Source organism: Carlito syrichta, unplaced genomic scaffold (assembly GCF_000164805.1).
Source record: "Carlito syrichta isolate Samal-C Ts95f unplaced genomic scaffold, Tarsius_syrichta-2.0.1 Scaffold99398, whole genome shotgun sequence".
Taxonomy (NCBI): Eukaryota; Metazoa; Chordata; class Mammalia; order Primates; family Tarsiidae; genus Carlito; species Carlito syrichta.
In genome coordinates this window covers 164,641-175,643 of record NW_007043494.1, presented here as the reverse complement: position 1 = coordinate 175,643, position 11,003 = coordinate 164,641, and positions in this window count along the sequence as shown.

The following is an 11,003-nucleotide window of genomic DNA, read 5'->3' as shown; positions in this document are numbered from 1 at the left end:
GCGGGTCTCGAACCCGCAAGCTCAGGCAATCCACTCACCTCGGCCTCCTAAAGTGCTGGGGTTACAGGCTGAGCCACCAAGCCCGTGATCCGACTTCTAATGCTAGATTTCAGCGTCAGGGGTTTCCAAACAGGGAACTATGTAGCCCGCAGGCTGGGAGTGGGTTACGCTGTAGCACCTGCCTTCCCATCAGCTTTGTCCGTTGCTTGTAACTCTGTTGCTTATAGCTCCTCGCTCCACGCAATTTCCTGACTGCAGAGTGTTCCCGGCCTGAATGCACCCCAGGCTGTCTGCGTTATAGTGACTAGACACATGGGGGGACGCCCCGTGGGTATCCCTGCGTGTGTCTTCCGTGCACATGAGCACGCGTGTCCAAGGTGTTTCTGCCAGCAGCCGGTGCTGGCCTCGTCCCAGGGGACGTGTGTGTTCTGTTGTTACAGTTTCAGCCAAACATTCTCAAAATGGTGTGCCTATGTCACTGCTGCTCCACTCCCACGTCAGCACTTGGTATTGTCACTCTTTCATTTTAGCCCCTGGTAAGTGTGTCGTGGCATCTCAGTGGTAGCTGTGATGTGCTTGTCTTTGACTGTTGATGAGGAACAGCCCACTCTCGTATGTTTATTTGATTGGATGGCTGGAATTGGGACAACTGGAAGAGGAAACTGTCTGGACTCCCGCCTCTGGGGGTGCTGGCCTCAACCATCAGGGCGAACTGAGCCCTTGCGGGGAGTGACAAGGGTGTTAGGACTAGGGAGGGCCCAGAAGGTCACCCCACACACAGTCTGCACCATGTTCTTCTCTCCAAGCAGTATTTCTTTCTTTCTTTCTTTCTTTTTTTAAAGAAAGAGACTTTTTGTTAGCATTGCTACCGGCAATGCATTCCGTGAGCTGACCCTGTGGACCACCCGCCCGAGCCACGGCGCACACACCAGTAGTGAACTGTCTATTGTACACAGTGCAGAAACAGGATCACCCTGAATGTCAAACAGAAGACCAGAAATCACTTTACAAAAAAAGAAAATAAAAACAACACCCAGGTTTATGTTTAAGAAAGTGCCAGCCCTTGAGTGTGGAGCCTGAGAAGATCCCAGGACATGCCCACGGGCGCCTCCTGCTGGCATGCCGGCCACGTGGCCAGGCCGCCTGGCTTCTAAGCTTGCCTGAAGCATCCGGGTGTCCCTTTGGAGTACTTCTGTTCCAAGACCTGCCCTTCCAAGCAGTATTTCATCAGCGCCTTCTGAGCTGCTGAACACCCTGCAATGTCACCACTCGTGGCTACTTTGTATCCATCACATACACATTTCTGAAGCCAGCCTCCCGTGCTTCCCAATTCTTCGCTACTAAAGACACTAAAGACCTTCGTGGCTAAACCTCTGGGCACACCTGACCTATGAATGCCAGCACACCTCGCAAAGGCAGTGCTTTCAGGGCAAGCCGGAGAGCACGGGGGACCTTTAATGAGTTAACTAACACGGGCACCAATTCTCCGGGGTTCTTTTGCCTTTTCCAAGTCTGCCTTTACCAGAACTCAGCGGAGTTGCTGAGGGTGAGCTCGACGGGCTGACAGTGACAACCATGCCTCGCCTTAAAACGCCCAGCCTTACGTGTGTCCATCCACTTTCCTGGTTGCTAAGATCCTTTATTTTGTGTGGGAATCTTTTCCTTGCAGATGACAAAAAAGTAACTCGAGCTAGCTCGGGGGGAAGGCGTGGATAATCTGTTACAAGGAGGTGGTGTGTCACCCAGAAAGCCCCAGTTGTCACTGCGGTCCCAGCGTGCACTTTAGGCAGCTGGGGCTGAGGCTTAATGAGGCAAACTCATTCTTCTGATGTGTCACCACCCTGGGCGGTGGGTCATTGCCTGTAAGGCCTGGTGGGGGAAGGTGCTGCTCATGGGAGGGACCAGAGCCTGTGACAGCAACAGAGGGGACCACGGGGTGGGGTGGTGATGCCTCCCCTGCGGGGTTTGAGAGCAGCAGACCTGAGGCGGGCTTCTTCCCTCCCTGAGCTTCAGAAACTTGCTCTAGCGGGTCATCTTCTTAGCCTTTTCTTCCCGTCCTCCCAGCCTCCACTGCCTGGCACTGAGGCTGTGAAACGACCTTCAGGACCTCAATGAGACAAAAACGCCCCGACCTGGGACCCCGCAGCCCTGATTCTGCCGGTGGCTCCCCAAGTGCCTTTGAACATGGACCCAACCCTCACTGGGCCTCGGTTTCCCTATCTTTCCAATCAGGGCCCTGACCTTGAGGGGTTGCTAAGATTCCCTTCAGAAGCCCCGGGAGAAAGATGATTCTGGCACCCCAGGAGCTCCTGACTGCCGGTTTATTTTCTGTCCTGGGCTTGCCGCTGGCAGGTTTACTCTGGCTGTAATTTATTGAGTTGAGCCAGGCTGAGTGGGCTGGAACTCGGTTTGCATGAATCACTGTCCATGAAATCAAGTTAAGTGGATTTCATTCCGCACGGCGCACCTGCGTGGTTGCAGGAGGAGACGCGGGGTTTTCTGAGCTCTTCCAGTCACTGAGAGCCGCTGCTCCCCAGTGTGCGTTCACCCCGTGTTTCTCGACTGCCATCGTGGTGGCCTCCCTCTGAGCGCCGCGACTGCAGTGTTGGGTGCCATTTCTGCTACGGATCAGGGCTATTTCCCTGTCGGGCTGGAAGAGCTGACATCGATTTTCTCCCTTTCATCCGAGTTGGCGAATATCAGACTCAACTCACACAGTCATCCAACACGTTTTTATTGAGTGTTCCATGGAGTCGCCCCGAGTGAGGTATGGGGTGGCGGCGAGGACACTGCCCCGCCGTTCAAAGGCCCCACAAACCAGCTGAGTGTTCAGCAACTCAGAGATTCAACAATGCGCAAGAAAGCAGCTGGGCAGAAAATAGGAAATCTGGTGGGGCGGGGGAGGAGGCCGACTGAGGCGTGTGAGCGAGCCGGGGGATTGGGGGGCAGTGGAGGACGTGAGCTCGGCGCTGATTCTACGTGGGCCACAGTCCATGGCTCCCATGACCCCACCCGTCACACCCGACCCACCTGCGAGTCATTTCGGCTCACCGTTTTGTAACAGAATGCGATCACACCAAAAAAGGCTGAGTGGAGAGAGCATTTGTAGCAAGAGATGCCCAAGGGGTCTGCTCTGGTGCTTGTGAAAATATGTTTTGGAGCCAGTGTGAGGGATTATCAAGGGATTTATTTCGTTTTGTAACGTAGCCAAAAGCTCCGGCAGACTGTGACTAAAATGGCGGTTGGGGAACTGGCGGCTTCGATCTTTGTTCTCGTTTTTCACCTTGGTGGGGAAGACGCAGTCTGGACTCCACGCAGAGTGAATGTCTCGCAGTTTTTCTGGCTGATTTCAAGTGTTTGGCAAATTCCGTTCCCCGAACCGTCTTGGGCTCTGGGAGCCTCACTGGGGGTCAGAGAAGGGCGTGGTGGGGCCGCCCCCTCCCCTGCCCCCCTGTCTAGGGCCAGGTCTCTGGAGAGACCTGGGTTGTGTCAGAAGACCTTGAGTTCCAGGTGCCCCTGCGTTCCATACAGGACACAGCAGAACTTGAGGTGCTTAATAGAGGCTGTGTGTTGTGCTGGCTTGGGATGAGATACGGCCACGTGTCCCCAGCAACCAGGTGGGAGGCCTGGAGGCCGGAGGCGCTTGAGGCTGGTGGGCTCCTGCCCTGGAAGTGACGCCCGATCTGGGGGCAGCGCTGTCCGGTGGAAACGGGAAGTGGTGACGGACGTGGTTCAAGGTTTTCTGGCAGCCACAAGAAGAGCACCGAGAAACGGATAGGGTCGCTGTTAAAAAAATGTTAATTTGACGTGATAGATCTAAAATATGATCATTTCAACATATAATCAGCATAAAACGACAAATGAACTGTTGTACTGTCTTCTTTTCATGCTGAGCCTTACAGCTCTGAAGCGTGTTTTCCACCACAGCAGATCTTGAGGCAGACCAGGGGTGGCTTCGGTGCTTAAGGCTACAGGGGGCGGGTGACGGCTGCACTGGGCAGCAGAGTTCAGGTCCTCTACGGTCCTCCCTTGACCCTTGGAGTCCTCTCTCCATCCTCCCCTGACCCCTGGGAGTCCTCACTCCGACCTCCCTTGACCCCTGGGAGTCCTCTCCCCATCCTTCCCTGCCCCCCGGACCCCTCTGGGCCTTTCGTTTTAACCCTTGTAGTCCACGAGGAGCCCAGCCCTCGGCCCAGACTGGAATCCACTCACTCTCCACTCCTCCAGCCTCATGACTGTCTTGTTCTTCCCAGACATGGAGCAAGCGTCCCCGCCCACCTCGCCTGTCCCCTCCCCCTGCTCTGTGCGTGTGTGGATTTGCCTGCTCTGGGCTTTTCCTACTGATGGAATCACGTGACGAGGAGCCTTGGTCTCTGGTATGCTTCAGAAAGCTCGATGGGCACCTCTGTCATAGCTCTGTACCTTTTTTTTTTTTTTAGAAAGCAGGATTTATTGAGAGGACAGAAAAACTCCCACAGTGGGAGGGGACCCAAGAGGGCTGCCCAACTCCGTACTTTTTGACTGCCAAGTAATATTCCACGTGTGTGTGTCCATGCACAGAGGGCCCCCAGGTCATTTCCCCTGGCCTCTGTGACTCATGATGCCAGGGCCCATCATGCGCAGGTTTCCTTCTGAGCGCCTGTGGACCTGCCTGGAGGTGTGTGTGTGCCTGGGGGCGCTGCCTGCACTCCGGCTATCTGCTTTCCCATTTCCACCTGCGGTGTTGAAGGCCCCGCCAGTTTCTCCACACCCTCGCCAACACTTTCTATTGTCCATTTTCTGTCTTGTTTTCCCAGTTTTAATTTTAGCCTCCCCAGTGGGTGTGAAGTGGTATCTCACCATGGTTCTTTTTAAAAAAGAAATAAACGGCCAGGCTCGGTGGCTCAGTCTGTAATCCCAGCACTTTGGGAGTCCGGAGTGAGTGAATGGCCTGAGCCCACAGGTTCGAGACCCACCGGGGCAACTTGGTGAGACCTCGTCTCTACAATAAATCAGAAATTAGCTGGGCATGATAGCGCGTGCCTGTAGTTCTGGCTACTTGGAAGGCCAAGGCAGAAGGATCGTGGGAGCCCAGCAGTTGGAGGCTGCAGTGACCGGGAGCGTGCCACTACATTCCAGCCTGGGCAACACAGTGAGACTCCGACTCAAAAAAAAAAAAAATTATGAATAGAAAAAGCACCTTAAAAAAAAAAACAGCATGAAATTGGGACCTATGCTTCACATCGTACTAAAAATAAAATAATAGTAAAAAAAATTTTAAAAACAAAAAAATGAATAAACTTTTTTTTTTAGAGCACTTTTCGTTTCACAGCCCAGGTAAGTGGGAAGCACAGGGTTCCCCGTCCCTGTCGCTACACACGCAGCCTCCCCGATGGGCCTCCTGCCCCACAAGGCCTTTGTCACCACTGAGGACCTGCACCGACACGTCATTGTCACCAGATGCCGTTGCTTACCGAGGGCCCCTCTGGGTGCTGCACGTTCCATGGGTGTCGGACTCACCATGGCAGTGTCACGCAGAGCCACTCACGGCCCAGAACACCCTTGTGCGCTGCCTTCTTGTTGCGTGAACTGCAGTTCCCTCGTGACTCAGGTCCCCCGCATGTCATGTGGTCCCTCCTTCCCTTCCTCTCTCCCTCCTCCCTCCCTTTTTGAGTCGAGGTCTCACTCTGTCATCCAGGCTGGAGCGCAAAAACACAGTCACGGTTCCACCGCAGCCTCAACCCCCGGACTCTGATGAACCTCCCTCTTCCACCTCCCGAGTAGCTGGGACTCCAGATAGGTGCCGCCATGCCAAGCTTTTGCAGAGACGAGGTCTTGCCGTGTTGCCCAGGCTGGACTCAAACGCTCGGGTTCAAGTGATCCTCCTACCCCAGGCTCTCAAAGTGCTGGGATGACGGGCATGAACCAGGCTGAAAATGACATTTTTTTTTTTGAGTTGGAGTCTCACTCTGACGCCCAGACTGGAGTGCAGTGGCCGCTCCCTGCCACCACAGCCTCGCCTGCTGGGGTCCGGCGATCCTTCCGCCTCAGCCTTCAAGTAGCCGGAATTACAGGCGTGCGCCACCACACCCGGCTGATTTTTTGATTTATTGTAGAGATGAGGTCCTGCTGCCCAGGCGGGTCTCGAACCCACGGGCTCAGGCAATCCACTCACCTCAGCCTCCCAAAGGCGCGGGGTTACAGGCTGAGCCACCGAGCCTGGCTACGACATTTTTTTAAAGCTTACTTTTTGTCACACCAAGTAACACTGGGGTCTATTCCAAAGAATAAGGGGGGATGGATATTTGGAGACACCTGGCATCTATCACAGACATTCATTTAAAGCGCTTTTCAAAATTGAAAATTTGGAAATAGTGTAAACACCTACACTCAGAATTGGCTCAATAAATAAATAAATTAGTATCACACATGCTAAATATTAATTTTAGAAGAATATTTAATGTCATGGTAAGATGTTTATGATACTATGTTGAGTGAAAACAGTAATTACTACTGTTCTAACAGCTAAGAACTGTAAGAGGAACAGCCACTTCATGATATAAAAGAGTTATGGCACAGTGGTTGTCTTTTAAGAAGAGTCCAGGCCGGGCTCGGTGACTCAGCCTGTCATCCCAGCACTTTGGAAGGCTGAGCGAATGGATTGCCTGAGTCCACGGGTCTGAGACCAGCCTGGGAAACTTGGCGAGACCTTGTCTCCACATCAAAAATTAGCCAGGCGTGGTAGCGTGCACCTGTAGTTCCGGCTACTTGGAAGGCTGAGGCAGAAGGATCACCGGAGCCCAGCAGGTTGATGCTGGGGTGGCTGTGAGTGTGCCATGGCACTCCAGCCTGGATGACAGAGTGAGACTCCAACTCAAAAAAAAAAAAAAAGAAGAGTCCAGCCAGACGCAGTGGCTCACACCTATAATCCCAGCACTTTGGGAGGCAGAGGTGAGAGGACTGCCTGAGCCCAGGGATTCAGAAGCAGCCTGGGCAACATGGTGAGACCTCATCTTTACAATAAACCAGAAAATTAGCGGGGCGTGGTGTTGCACACCTGGTAGTTCCAGCTACTTGGAAGACTGAGCCCAGCAGGTTGAGGCTGTGGTGGCTGTGAGTGTGCTACTGTACTCCAGCCTGGGTGACAGAGTGAGACTCCAGCTCAAAAAAACAAAACAAAAAACCAATGATGAAGATATGAGTGAGGCTGTGATTGTCTGGCTAGAAATGCGTTCTTTCAGCTGGGCAGTGTGTGGACTGGAGTAAAATTGGGCTTATGTTAGACCGAATGACTGTGTGGGACACAGTCATACTAAAGATGATTCTTTATCTGAAATCCAAAAAAAAAAAAAGAGTCCATATCACTGACAGATACACATGTGGATGGAATGACGAGGTTTTCTGGACCCAGCCCTGAGTGGAGGAGGAACCGGGGAGGCGGGGAGCACACAGGACAAGAAGGGCCAACTGACTCATCACGGACGCTCAGAATGGATACGGGGGACCCAAAACCCAGAATTTATTTATTAAAAATTGTGTTTATTCTTGCATGTTCAAGCTTCAGTTGCCTTTAAAGTCCTCTCCATTTGATGCAATGTACCTGCTGAGATGCTTTTCCCATTGCTCAAAACCATTTTTTAGTTCAGTTTTGAGGCTTTTTAGTGCTTCAGCCTTTTTTTGTTTCGCCTCTTCCATGTCAGCAAAACGTTTCCCTTTGAGGACTTTTTTCATCTGAGGAAACCAAAAAGGAGCTCAGGGCAAGATCAGGTGACTAGGGAGGGTAGGGCACAGGGGTCATGCTGATTTTGGCCAAAACTGCTGAACACTCAGCATGGTGTGGGCAGGTGCGCTCGTAAGTCACCCATCATGAAATGGGCAAACGTGTGGAGTCTAAAAAAAAAAATCCACTAAGCCGAACGCAGCCTCCCACAACAAAGCTAGCTGGTCCATGAGGGCTGAGGGGTTCCTAGAACACCCACCTAAGGTGGAAGCCTGGACTACAAGGGGCCTGCTGGCCATAAAGGTAATTCTGTTTTCTGGGGGTCCCCCCATTTAAATGGAGATTTACGATCTTATTTTCCTTTATGCTGTCTGAAAATTTCCAAAATGAAAGGTTACAAAAAATGGATTAAGTACAAGTCGCTCACTTTTCAAAGAAGTGATACCATGTCTCTCACATGGCGGCGTGGCGTTCCACGAAATGAGAGGGTGTGTGGGACTCTTGGAGGTGAGCAAAGATGGCCGGAAACGCCAGGTGCTCTCACCAGGGTTGGCCCGGCCCGCAGCCGAATTAGGGCCAGCAGCCAGGATGTGAGGCTCGTCCCCCGGGGTCGTTCATTGCCCATCTTGCCTCCCCTCTCATGGGGAGGTGCCAGGGGGTGCCGGGACGCTGTATGCTGGGCAGCCAGGCACCACAGGTCTCATCACGAGGCCTCCGGGGCCTCCCACGCCGCCCAGAGGTGCGGACAGGAGAGCTGTGGCACCCACGCTGCCCGACCATCGCTGCAGGCTGGGTCCCGGCCAAGGGACACGCTCGCCAGCTTGTGGTCTCGGGCTGGGAGGCCTCGGTGCCCTTCTGTTCAAGGAAGGGGCTCAGGAGCCCTGAATGTTGGGTTCTGGGTCTTTCTACCCTTGGTGTTTCTAGAAGGTAAATGTTGATACTGGTATCAGGATTTATTGAGCGCCAACTGTGAACCAGGCATAAGGCTAAGCACCTTCCAAACTTTCGTTCATTTGACTTTTGCAACAATTTCTATGAGGCTGGCCCACTGTCATCTCCTGCCACACAGGCTGAGACAGGCTCAGAATGGTCCCCACTGAGGCTACAGAGCTGGCGCATGGTCGAGCTGGGTTTCGAGCTCCAGGGTCCAGCAGGCAAGAAGGGGAGGGATCTGCATGGCACAGTTGCAGCTCCATTCAGGCTACGTCTGGCGGCTGTCACCACCCTGGATTCCGGAGTCCTTGACGAGGCCTGGGTCAGTGAAACACAGGGAAGAAGACCCCAGGGCTTCTGCCAAGGAGTGGGAAGCCCTTCCAGTCATGTGCTGTGGAGACCGGACAGGACAGGTTGTCAGTGTCCCACTGGGGTCAGGAGACAGCAGACCAATGGGCAGTTGGTGTGGCCTTGTTTGGTTCCATGGGATCTTTGCAGCTGTGAGAGTTTCGAATAGTCCACGTATGTGGTGTGCCAGTTACCAAATTATATATATATATTTTGAGTCCAGGTTTCACTCTGTCACCAAAGCTGAAGTGCAGTGGCACAATCACAGCTCACCTTACCACAGCCTCAACTTTCTGGGCTTAGGGAATATGTCCTCCTCAGCTCCCCAAGCAGCTGAGATTGCAGGCATGCACCACCACATCTGGCTAATTTTTAATTTTCTGTAGAGATGAGCTCTCCCTATGTTGCCCAGGTTGGTCTCCATCTCTTGGCCTCAAGCAACCCTCCTGCCTCTGCCTCCCGAAGTGCTGGGGTTACAGGCGTGAGCCACCATGCCTGACTGCAAATATTTGTAATACCACCCTGGATAGAAGAGTGTCTTGTTTGTCAAAATTTAGAAGTTAGACAATCTTCTCGGAGAAGGCTGGGGAGATTCTCAGAAATGATGGCTCTGGCTGGGGCAGATAACCAGGCTGTGTGCTGACCACCTTTCAAAGTCCTACATGGGCCCAGATCTCATAAATACCTGTAAGGACTCCTGGAGAGGCCACTTTTGTTGGAAAAAAATTACCCACAGCCACCACAAGTGTCCCTGGTACAAACGTGTCTTGCCAGCCTGGCTCTGCCATTCCCTCCTCTAGGAAGCCCACCTTGATAACCTTTTGGGGACCCAGCCCTTCTTTCCTCCTCACATTCTTGCTGTCAGTTGGGGCCCTGCTCTAGGGCCAAGGGAGGGCCGGTGACCCAGGAAGCTGCCCTGATGTTTGCTTGGAAAACGAATCTGGAACCAAAAGACACAGACAGAAGATGGCCTGGATGTGCCCAGACAGAGCATCTGAGGACGCGCCCTGGCTGCTCTGTGCTTTAACCCCGCTGTTGAGCCTTTTTCTTTCATGACACCCATGGGTGACATGGCTCTTCTTTTCATCCAGAGTCCATTCCTGCCTTCTGTAACCCCGAAGCCCTCAACTCACACGGGCTTGAAATCTACTGCGGGTGCTTTCTCCTTGGAAGCGCTGAGTCCCGAGAGACAGACCCCTCCTTCCGGCCACCCCCTCCCTCCCCGGCCCAGGGCCTTTCTTTCCCACGCCTAGAGCTGCCCGAACCAGAAGAGGACTCCTGTCAGTGCTGAGATTTACCTTGAGGGCTGAGTGAAGACACCCTTTAAATTACCTATAAAACCCTCCGATTCACTCGACAGAGGTTGCCACAGGCAATTTGCTAAGCTTATTGATTATTTTCTGTTTAAATGAAAGTTTGATGTCCTGGAACAGGCTGTGCGGCGCACGGAGTTAATGGAAAAGGTTGGATCCGGGGAGACACTCACTGGGGAAATGGAGGGTGTTCAAGGGGAAACAGAGGCTATGAGTAGAGGCCGCCCGCACCGACTTCCAGTAAATAACGGCGGCGATAAAAAGAGAACGCGATGCGTTCGCCAGAAGGGTAGTTTCCTGGACATAAGACTCGGGAGACAGTGGGGAAAATGCACCCGTTCCACAAATGTTTGTTGAGTGCCTACAACAGCACTGGACACTGAGGAGCAGGGGAAAGGTACCTTCTGGGACTCTGCACGCTGAGTCAGTGGTTCTCAAAGTGTGGTTCCCGGCGCAGCTGAATCCCATGCCCAGGGACGTGGTTGACATGAAGATGCCCGGCCCCGCCCCAGACCGGCTAAATCAGAAACCTGGAAGTGGGGCCCTGCCGGGGGAATCTGGTGCATGCTGTAGTTTGAGAACCCCTGCGCCAGACCATGCGCCTCCGAGGAGGGGGCCTGGGGCATCTGAGCACCAGGATCCCAGTCGAGCAGGTCGTCACTGGCAGCGCCTGTTGGCACTGCTCGCTGCCCAGGGGGCTCATCTCATCC